General features: G+C 50.9%; 1 non-coding gene across 1 annotated transcript; it reads left to right on the top strand.

Moving 5' to 3' along the window:
* The first annotated feature begins 480 nt into the window (after positions 1–480).
* TRNAL-GAG (transfer RNA leucine (anticodon GAG)) lies at positions 481–555 on the top strand. Its single transcript has one exon. It is a non-coding gene; the product is annotated as a tRNA-Leu (tRNA).
* The last annotated feature ends 304 nt before the right edge of the window (positions 556–859 follow it).

Here is an 859-nt window from a genome sequence, read left to right on the forward strand (position 1 = left end):
ACGAAGGACGGTCTTTGGGAATTCTTTGCGCCGAGCTTCCCACAACCGATTGATCTTTTTGGTTTGTTTCCTTCTGCTAAGTAATATAGGGTGAATTATTTATGAAAAAATAACACACCAGGGAAAGCTGACCCACAACTTCAATCCCTGGCATCTCCAAAAAAGGGTCCAGGCAAATAGGTGTGAAAAACCTCAGCTTGAGACCCTGGAGAGCCGCTGCCAGTCTGAAAAGACAATACTGACTTTGATGGACCAAAGGTCTGATTCAGTATAAGGCAGCTTCATATGTTCAAATTGTGTCCTTCAAACCACACAGCCCACACTAAGAGCATTGAGACAGTCCGTGTCCAATCCCGCAGGTGGAAGAAATCCAGGGCTGCCCCTAGGGCACAGGGCACACACTAAGAGCATTGAGACAGTCCGTGTCCAATCCCGCAGGTGGAAGAAATCCAGGGCTGCCCCTAGGGCACAGGGCACAAGGGAGGGATGGTGGCTCAGTGGCAGAGCATCTGCTTGAGAAGCAGAAGGTCCCAGGTTCAATCCCTGGCATCTCCAACTAAAAAGGGTCCAGGCAAATAGGCGCTTGAGACCCTGGAGAGTAGGGGAGGTATGGTGGCTCAGTGGTAGAGCATCTGCTTGGTAAGCAGAAGGTCCCAGGTTCAATCCCTGGCACCCCCAAAAAGGGTCCAGGCAAGTAGGCGTGAAAATCCTCAGCTTGAGACCCTGGAGAGCCGCTGCCAGTCTGAGTAGACAATACTGACTGTGATGGACCGAGGGATCTGATTCAATATAAGGCAGCTTCATATGTTCATATGTTCACCCTAGGCAAGCCCACCACCTCTTCCATGGCACTGCCTTG

This window comes from Heteronotia binoei, chromosome 4 (genome assembly GCF_032191835.1).
Source record: "Heteronotia binoei isolate CCM8104 ecotype False Entrance Well chromosome 4, APGP_CSIRO_Hbin_v1, whole genome shotgun sequence".
Taxonomy (NCBI): Eukaryota; Metazoa; Chordata; class Lepidosauria; order Squamata; family Gekkonidae; genus Heteronotia; species Heteronotia binoei.